We start from the raw sequence: 9,340 nt of genomic DNA on the forward strand, positions 1-9,340 counted from the left end.
GTGCCCGTGGGCATTCATGAGGGTGGGGCATTCACATGCCACAGGGTGCATTTGGAGGACAACTTGTGGGGATGGCTTCATCTCCTTCCACATGTATATCCAGGGGATGGAGCTCGGGTCTTCTGGCTTGGCAGCAAGTGCCTTTAGCTGCTGAGCTACCTCCCCGCCCTGGGAAAATGTCTTTACATGAAACGGAATTGTTCTGCAAGGACATAAAGCCCTGGGCCTCGGGGCCGAGGAGAAAGGGGCTGCGGCCGAGGGCAGTCTTCAGGAAGGCTGATGCTGAGCCTGAGACCTCTGTCCCTTTCTCCACTGCACCCATCATGTGTGCCAAAGCTGCCACAGGTGTGCACCAGTGACTGGCCACACCAGAAACCAAGCTGCCTGCTTGGCCGAGGGTTCTGTCTTTCCCCAACCTCTCACTGCTCTTCAGCAGGTGTCTCATTCAATCAATCCGTGGTTCAAGAATCAGGGTCCAGAGCGGCTGCATGCAGGGAACAGCAAAGCTCCACGGTCACTTGGGTGACAGTGTGAAGCTCACATGATTAGCAAAGGAGGGTAGAGAGGGGCGGCCTGCACAGCCCTGTCATGACTGAGCAGGCTGTACCCATCAGCCACAGGGACAGTGGACCTGCCATGTCCTACCAACAAGCCAGGATGCCTGGAGTGTCTGCTGAGGGCTAGGCCTTGCTGACTGAGACTTGCAGCATCTGTGTCTCCTAAGCAGCTGTGAATGTCCCCCTGAGATGGCACAGTGACCTCACCGGTGTGGCCTCCTACTATTGAAACTTCTACTACTGGACTCTGTAGATCTGGGAGTGGCAATGCCTCTTTCTGTGACCAGAGGAGCATACAGTGCTAGCAGCCAGGAAGCCTGAAAGGGACATGCCAAGTCTGAATGTGGGTTTTGTGAAGTTGGACTTACTTATAAGCATGCTCTTGTTACATTCCATGGGAATGGAAGAGTGTGCGTTCTGCAAGGGGCAAGTGTTTATCATCAAAAGATAAGAGACCTTCATGCCCCCAGATCACACTGGATCTTTCTCCATAAATTATTGCATGGAGAAAAATGTGCTTTCTAAAAAGGTAAATGGTCTATAAATTTAGGGTCCTGTTTGTTTCTGTGTTAAGTAGAAAAAAATAGAATACGTAACAGTTAGTTTCTCCTCAGGGGACATTGAAAACATATATTCCACAGTAAAGTGAAATATTTTATGTTCTAGCATGGTCTTGACTCCCTGTCAAGGTGTGTACCTACATGTCTGCTGCAGAGCTCAGTGCAGGCTTCAGATGTAAGCGTGTCTTGTGGCCTCCTGTTAGAATGGACATCTTTTGCCTTTTATTATTCTCTGGTATCTGGTCTCTCTGTCCACAGTCTTCTGGGCCTCTCTTTCCTGTGACTGGCCAATCATAAGACTCACACAGGCTGGCTTCTCAAGATTTCTCTTTGGGTGTAGGTGATTGTCTTCAAGGTCTTGAGGCTTTTAACACCATGTGACAGACACCCTATCAGGATATTAGAAACACATATGAAATTTGCAGCCTGACCATTTTCTTACTGGGCTACTTGACTCAACTTGGGAAAATCTGGGCCGTGCCTTGAGCTGGTGGCTTCACCTGGTGGTACCATGTGGCTCCCTCTCTCAGTTCCAGATGGTTGAGCAGGATTAGCTGCTGCTGTGGGCCCTTACCACTGAGCTGGAATTGCTTCTCCATACTGTCTTGTGCTTTTCATTTATCTGTCACTCCCAGGCTCCAAGAGCAGAATCTACATCACTTGTGTATCTTAAGAGCACTGCATAGGACCTAGCAAGAAGGGAAGAAGGGGAGGTGGGGAGGCAAGAAGAGAAAAGGAGAGGGAGCAAACTAGAATAAAAATTATAATCGCTCTGCACCCCACAGTTATTTACCTCTGGCCTAAGTAATATGACACACCAAACATGACAGCTTTGTCCCTGCTTATCATGTTCTCACATCCAGCTCTGCACTTGCCATGGTGTAGGTCACACAGATTAGGCACCATATGCATTTGTGAGTCTGTTTATTATCCCTAAAGCCTTCTCAGAAAGCACTGCCTGATCCTCCACTTAGGTGACGGTCATGGTCCACAGGAGAAGTCTAGTCACACTTTTCTGACCTCCATGGGTATGGGACCTCAAATGCACATACCCCCATGCAGACACAGACACACGGGCACATAATTAAAAACACAAATAAAACTTTTTAAAAGACTTTGACTGAGTGAGTGAAGACAGAATGAATGAATGAATGAATGAATGAATGAATGGATGGGCGGACTGGTTCATATTCCTCCATGATCATTGCTCCTAAGCCCTCCCATTTGCCCTTAGTTCTTACTTCCTAGCATAAGAATTGGAGCGCAGCCTCTGAGGTGAAGTGGGACTGGAGTCAAGTCCAGCCTTCTGGTCATTAGTCACTTCTGATCTACTACAAGGACAGTCTGAATGCCTCCTTGTCTCAGGCCAAGCTCTCTCAGGCCAGCTTTGGTCTTGTCTTCAGCCTATTTTTTGTGGAAAGCAATCTTGACATTAGGACTCATGAGCAAGGCCAAGGAAGGCTGGAAGGAGGTGGGAAGTAAGGCCGCACAGGGACAAATGTGTCACTAAACAGTTCCTAGCCACTGTGGCCAGTTGGAGCTTGGCACACCGGGGGACAGTGAAAGCTAGTTGTGAAGGTTTGAAAGAAAATGGCTTCCAAAGGGAATGGCCCTGGTTGGAGGAAATGTGTCAGTGTAAAGGTGGGCTTTGAGGTCTCATACATGCTCAAGCCACACCCAGTGAGACAGACCACTTCCTGTTGCCAGCACAAGATGTAGAACCCTCAGCTACTTCTCCAGCATCATGTCTGCCTGCATGCTGCCATGACCCACCAAGATGATAATGGCCTAAACCTCTGAATTGTACGGGAGCCACCACAATTAAATGTTTTCCTTTATAAGAGTTGTTGTGGTCATGGTGTCTCTTCACAGCAATAGAAACCCTAACTGAGACACTAGTATAAGCCTGTAGCTCATGGTGTTCCCATCCAAGGCAAGGAAGCCGAACCATTTATGTACCCGTTCCCAACACCACCCACCACTAGTGGAGGGATGAGCTAGGGAGTAGTACCTGCTAGGAAAGATGGAGATGTGGATATGCAGTGGACCCTGCCTGCCGCTCTATGATCACATACATCTCTGGTTTCTGTAACAGCTCCATGCTGCTGCTGCTGCTGCTGCTGCTGTGTGTGTGTGTGTGTGTGTGTGTGTGTGTGTGTGTGTGTGTGTATACATATGTATGTAATAGGGAAGCCACATATTGATGTCAGGTGTCTTTCTCAATTATTCTCCATCTTTATTTTTGAGACAGGGTCTCTTGCTGAGTCTGGAACTTGCTGATTTAGGTAGACAGGTCAGCAAGTTCCAGGATTCTCCCGTCCCTGCATCCTCAGCACTAACTTTACAGATAAACACTGCCATGCCAGGCTTTTTTAAAATGTGGGTTCTGGGAAACAAACCCTTGTCTTCATGCCTGCATGGCCAGCACCTTGTAGACTGAGCCACCTCCCTAACTGCACAGTCTTGGAGAGCTGTCCTTGGTGTGCAGTAAGCACTTGATGTTTGGTGCCCTGTGGAGTCTTTGCCCAGCACCCCATGTGGGATACAGAATGGGCACCCATGGAACCAGCTCTCTGGAGTTCCCTCACTATCTGCAGGGTAGCGTGGTCATACAGAGTGCCAGGAACAACCGAGAGCCTAAGGAATGGGATCCTGGGTATCCAGCTTGCATGGCCCCTCCAGGCACATGGAGCAGGGCTGGAGCACTGAGGACAATTGGGGGCTGCCTCGTTCAACCCCATCACTTTAGAGAAAGGAGCCATTGGTTCCAGGACACATGGCTGCAGGGTAGCTAGCTCTAGGACCAGCCTCCTTTTAAAGCAGAAGTCAGGCACGTTGAGGACACTAACTTCCCCAGCCTTGCTGCTAAGGTGCTCAGTTCATTTCATCGTGTTGGGAACACACTCGGCAAATGCCTCACCTGAATGTGTTTCCTGGGTTGATTTTTTCCCAGCTCTAGCACAGGATGGTTTTGCCTTACTGGGGGCTTCAGCTCCCCTGGGAGGTGTGTGTAAAGTCCATGTCTGTAGATTCCTTGTGAACAAGCATTCAAAAGTTCCATGGAACAGTTGTTTGGGAGCAAAGCTCACATTCCCTCTCTGAGTCTTTCTTACCTGAAAAATGAGGGAAGTATCGGGCCAAGAATGCTTAGGAAGGTCTGAATCTCCAGGTCTCACTGATAATGAAATAGTGTTCTCCTTGGTGTTGGTGGGGCATTGGGAGTGGGGTGACCCCACGACAGCCAGGTTTTATGACTTCTTTCTTCCCATGAAGTTGTCAAACCCTGAAGTTGCCAGGAATGCTCGGGCAGCTCCTCCAACCCCCATAACACACAGCCATACAATATGACCTCAGCAGATCTGAAAGGACTCAGAGGCTTCTAAATCTTATGTTAGGGAAAAATGAGGTCTTGCCCAAGGTTGGGAAGCTTAGCAGCAGTCATCTCCGGGACCCAAGGCTACGGGTTCGCAACATCTGCTGTTTCCTAACATCTGCTCTGAGAGCTGTGCCCAGGATGCTCAGCCCCCCCCCCCACAGAGCCCAGCTTCTCTCCTCTCCCACATGTAGATCAGCCAGCCCCAGCCGTGCGGAGTGCTGGGGTGTTCAATCCCCACAGCAGGCACCATTTCCGCCTCTGAGTTGGTGTGCAGCAGATGGCTCAGGGGCTATTTTCAACTCAAGAGAGGACGTTTCCCAAGAGGACAGGGCTCACAGATGGGGCCAGTGGGTCTGGAGCTCGGGCCAGCATGCATTGCCTAGTGTAGGAACCCATGGCCTCAGCTCCCATCCTGGCTTGGGTCTCTCTGTGCACTGTGGGATGTGTGGCCTTCTGGAGGGCCTCTGTCTCCCCACTCATAGACTAGGATGGGCAGGCCGTTAGTAGAACTTTGACATCCTCAGCTTGGGCAAGCAGGCCTCGGAGAGAAGAAGCAGGTGCAGTGGGGGGCTTTGAGAGAGAAGCTCTTTCTGAAATGGGAAGGTCTCTGGGCCTTGGAGTGGAACTGTCCAAGGTACGTAGGTTACTGTGGCCAAGTGGGCCCACCAAGTGGCGAGCCTGGTGGCTGACAGCCACTAGACTGGGGCCTGAGACCCAGCTAGCTCCTTGCTTCCACCTGAGGTCTCAGCCTGAGAGGGGAAGGTGCCAGGGAGCGTGCTCTGGGACAGGATAGGAGAGGGTGCATCCTCCTGCTGGATCCTGAACCTCAGCTCCCAGGCACTTCGTGGTAAATAGGATGTGGGCAAGGAAGAGAGCCCATTCACAGGGCAAGGGCTGCATATCTTGTCTCCCAGCACAAAAGTACTGTGTGCAAGTGAGTTTCCTATATGCTGTTTACTACAGAATATCGGGAATTAGAGGCAGTATTATATAACCAAATCTTTGCCTTGCCAGTGTTGGCATCCAGAGGGACCCTATTTTTTAGCACCATTTCTTCTTTCTAGGCAATGCACACAATAAGTGTTACAAGTCTTATAAGCTGAAATCCTACTTATTTTTATTTTCTACATTTTTTTGCTTGAGCTTCAGATGTTTGCCTGGGTTGTTAAATTTATTTGAAAACACTGTGTTTTGATAGATGCATAATAATTTACTCCTATGGCTGATGAATAATTTACTTAACTTCACCCATCTCATTAGGACACCAGTTAGCTTGCCTCTCGTCGTACCTAATTGTCCTTAAGAGCATTGTTGCACCCACTGCATACACATGCTTGTAATCTCAGCAAGTTGAGGTAGGAAGGTGGTGGGTTCAAGGCTAGACTTAACCACATAGTGAGACCATGGTTCAGATATCAAACCCAGGGCCAGAGAAATAGCTCAGCAGGTAAAGGTGCCACTCACACAGGCCTGACTGCCTGGGGTTAATGCCCAGAGCATAAGAATCACTAATATGTACCTTTGGTCAGTACCTGAAGTATAAGAGGTGCTGGTGTGTTCCTGTGGTCAATGCCTGGAGTACAAGAAGTGCTGGTGTGTTCCTGTGGTCCCAGCATTCCTATGATGAGGTGGGAGTGAATGAAGATAGGAGAATAGGCTATGGATGCAGTACAACAGCAGAAACAAAGAGACCCTGACTCAAAGACACTATAGAAGATGAGAGCCAACTCCTCAGAAGTTGTCCTCTGACCTCCTCACATGTGTTGTGTTTCTCACAAGCTCGCACTCACTCATCAGACACTCAAACACAAATAAAAACAAGTGAATATTTTTCAAAAACCATTTTCCTAATATAACCACATTCTGAGGTCTTGGTGTTTGTGCTCATCTGCATTTGAGAGGGATATGATTCAGCCCCCTGCCCAGGAGACAGCATCATCAAAGAGAGGCACAGGGAAGGAGCTGAGGCCGCCATGCACACTGAGCACCCCTTCTCCAAGGGCTTGGGACCAGACATATTCCAAGGTCAGAGCTTTCCTGGCTTTAGAATGCAGATAGCCTTTACTGGCTGAGCACCTCAATATGAACATCAGAAACTCAAAATCTAAAAAAATTGGGGGGCAGACCTAACAGTTGTTTCCATCTAGAGAACATTTTGGGTTTCAGGTTTTTCAGGTGGACACTGGCTTTAAGGATTTCTTTTTTACTTTTAATTATGTGTGTATTTGTGTATCTTTGTATGAGTTTATGCACATGAATGTAGTGCCCACAGAGGCCAGAAGAGAGCATTAGATCCCCTAGAGCTGGAGTGACAGGTTACTGTGAGCCACCCATTTGTTTTACCTCTTAATGAATCCTTTTTTAGTATGTGTTAATGAGCACACACCCCATGGGAGTGTGGTATGTGAGCATGTGAGCCCACACACATGTGGAAATCGTTTCTCTCCTTCAACCTCTATGTAGACTCCAAGGGTCAAACCCAGGTCACCAGACTCAGCACCAAGTGTCTTTACCCCCTGAGCCATCTCACCGGATGACTCATCAGTACCCGATGACCCCTTTGCCCATGCTCAGTTTTGTAACAGCACACCATTCATTGAGTTGTATACCCCGAAGGGTTTGTATATTTTATCGTGTGATCTCAACTTTAAAAAATCATGCCTGTTGCCTGACCACTGACCTCCGAAGAAAATCATCTTCAGGGCTGGACAGCCGTCAAGCCCACAGCGGCAGGTGCAAGTTTTCCCAAAGTTTTTCATTTTGGAAGTTCAGATTCTTGTCTTGGATAACAAGTGATGCCCATTGCTTTCCTTGGAGAGATGAGCATGCTGGGCACATTGTGAAGAAACTGCCTGCCACACACCCAAGTTAAATAGCCATCTTATCTCCTTACCTTGCCAGTTATTTGCATTCAAATAGTCTCCCGTGAAATCAGCTGCTACATCAGCCAGCAATGTGAAGCACTAAACATACCATTTCCTCCCTCAGCCTCCAGAGGCAAGTACTCCACGCCACCTACTGTGTTCTCAAGTGTGGAAAGTTCATAAAAACAACCATTCTCGCTGCTGTGTCCAGGACACTCACACGTGTGGACTAGCACAGCCACAAGTATGTGACAGTGACAAATACAGTGACCCTAATACACACTGCCCACTCTGGCTTTGTGCTCAACCTCCAGGGCCTTCATTCAACATTGCTGTTCAACTATTGTCTGTGAAAAAATGCCACACAGTGTGATTGTGTCACTGTCCTGGCTGGTTTTATGTGTCAACTTGACACAAGCTGGAGCCATCAGAGAGATGGAGCCTCAGTTGAGGAAATGCCTCCATGAGATCCAGCTGTACAGCATTTTCTCAATTAGTGATTGATGGGGAGGGCCCAGCCTGTTGGGGTGGTGCCATCCCTGGGCAGGTGGTCCTGGGTTCTATAAGAAAGCAGGCTGAGCAAGCCATGGACAGCAAGGCAATAAGCAGCACTCCTCCATGGCCTGTGCATCAGTTCCTGCCTCCAGGATCCTGCCCTATTTGAGTTCCTGTCCTGACTTCCTCCAGTGATGAACAGCAATGTGAAAGTATATACCCCCTTTCCTCCTCAACTTGCTTCTTAGTCATGGTGTTTCCTTGCAGCAATAGAAACCCTAACTGAGACAGTCAGTCTGGGAATTGTTTTGTCTGAGACCTCCGAAAGGCTTTGGGAGCTCTCCCGGGACATGACAAACACACTTTGAGAATCAGCAGCCATACCAGTTACCTCCCTGTTGCTGTGATGAAATGCCTGACCAAGGCGACTAAAGAAGGAAGGTTGTGCTTTGGCTCACAGTTTAGAGTCCACCGTGGGGGTCAGGAGCAGAGAGATGGTCGCTGGTGCTCAGCTCACTTTCTCCTTGGTGTTCAGTTTGGGACCCTAGCCATGGGATGGTGCCGTCCACACTCAGGATGGGACTTGCTGTTTCTTCCATTAGACCTTTACGGGAAAGCCCTACAGACAGCCCCAGGGTTCTGTCCCCAGGTGGTTCTAAATCCAGGCAAGCTGGCAGTGGAAGTTAAGCATCACATGGACTTAGGGAAAAATACAGAGGGAACATGGAGCGGATCTTGGGTGCAGAACCCTAGAAATGTGTAGGACTGAAGTCACATGATCTGCATGTGGCCGGTAGGGAACTGCGTGGCCTGGGCATGGGGTCCGTTTTCTGTTGGAACTGGTAAGGTGTAAAGAAGGGTTTGTCTAGCTCACAGTTTTAGGCCCAGGGCACAGCACTGGCTGGGCTCCTGCGAGGACTTTCGTAATGAGTGGCCTTACTGTGCAAGATGGGGGTGGGAGGCAGCGGCATGTGACTGGAGCCAGACAAGAGAGTCTTGCTCTGCTAACACCTCACTCTGATGAGAACAACAGGTTCCCAGGAGATCTCTCTCCCTGTGTTACTTTGAGGGCAGCATCCCCGGTGGCCTGCCCACCTCCCTCTTGGCCCCACCTCTTTAAGGTCCCACTTCTTCCCAGCAGCACCACTTTGAGGACCCAGAGGCTAGCATGGGAACTGTTGGCAGACAGTTGGTGGTGGGTAAAGAGGTGTGGGCACTTCCACCCCTCAGGGCTGTGGAGGGAAGGAAAGCAGGAAAGAAGGAAAGTACCCATGCTGATGGTGCATGCTCAGTGAAGCGGCAGCTGCCAGAGCAGAAAGGCATTGGGAGCATTCACTTTTTGATTCACACCATTTGTGAGATCAGCACTGCCCCATCCCCAGGTTCCCTACAGAGACCTAGCAGGGCTAGGGCTTGAGACCCTGAAAATGATTCCAATATGGGTTTCTAGTATTCACCAAGTCTGCAACTTCGTGGGTTTGCTCCAAG

At 49.3% G+C, this 9,340-nt stretch overlaps 1 protein-coding gene across 8 annotated transcripts in view; it reads left to right on the forward strand.

Annotated features, from left to right (window-relative positions):
• Positions 1-9,340, forward strand: part of Atp2b2 (ATPase plasma membrane Ca2+ transporting 2) — a 326,081-nt gene that overhangs the window by 120,366 nt on the left and 196,375 nt on the right. The gene's annotated exons all lie outside the window — the stretch shown is intronic.

This window comes from Peromyscus leucopus, chromosome 3 (assembly GCF_004664715.2).
Source record: "Peromyscus leucopus breed LL Stock chromosome 3, UCI_PerLeu_2.1, whole genome shotgun sequence".
NCBI lineage: Eukaryota > Metazoa > Chordata > Mammalia > Rodentia > Cricetidae > Peromyscus > Peromyscus leucopus.